The sequence below is a fragment of the Ailuropoda melanoleuca genome, chromosome 8 (genome assembly GCF_002007445.2).
Source record: "Ailuropoda melanoleuca isolate Jingjing chromosome 8, ASM200744v2, whole genome shotgun sequence".
NCBI classification, from domain to species: Eukaryota; Metazoa; Chordata; class Mammalia; order Carnivora; family Ursidae; genus Ailuropoda; species Ailuropoda melanoleuca.
In genome coordinates, this window is record NC_048225.1 from 108,549,356 (window position 1) to 108,549,901 (window position 546).

The 546-nt window shown below is 66.3% G+C and overlaps 1 protein-coding gene across 1 annotated transcript in view; it reads right to left on the reverse strand.

Annotated features, from left to right (window-relative positions):
• RO60 (Ro60, Y RNA binding protein) overlaps window positions 1–546 on the reverse strand; it is a 29,103-nt gene that overhangs the window by 10,070 nt on the left and 18,487 nt on the right. The window lies entirely within an intron of this gene.

The window sequence follows — 546 nt, forward strand, 5'->3', positions numbered from 1 at the left end:
AGTGAGCACACCGGAGCTCCGGAGCTCCGTGAGATGCTTGGTGGCGCACGCTCCCGGCTCACGGACTCAGTCTGCCTTTTCCAGGGTGCGGGTCCACGGTCCGCCCACTCCCCGGTGCAGGTGGCCCGCCAGCCGCCCCGCGCGCACTCCCGGAGCTCCCGTTCTCAGTCTGCTGTCTCGCGGGTGCCGTCCGCGAGTCCGCCTGCTCCCCGTGCAGGTGGCCCGCCAGCCGCCAGCTGCCCCCAGCGCGCTCCCGGAGCTCCCGTTCTCAGTCTGCTGTCTCAAGCGTGCGGGTCCGTGGTCCGTCCGCTCCCCCGTGCAGGTGGCTACCGCTTCCCGGCGCCCTGACACGGCGGCTCCCTCCCCCTTCTGTTTATCTTCTGATATCTGTGCACGGTTTCACGGCTCCCCACTTCGTACCTCGATACTCAGCGCTGGAGATGTTCTTTTGCAGAGATCCAGATGTATCTTCCTGCGTCTCAGGCTGATTCCGTGGATGTTCCTGCTGGTCTGGTACCTATCCAGCTCAACTCAGGGGACCGGCTG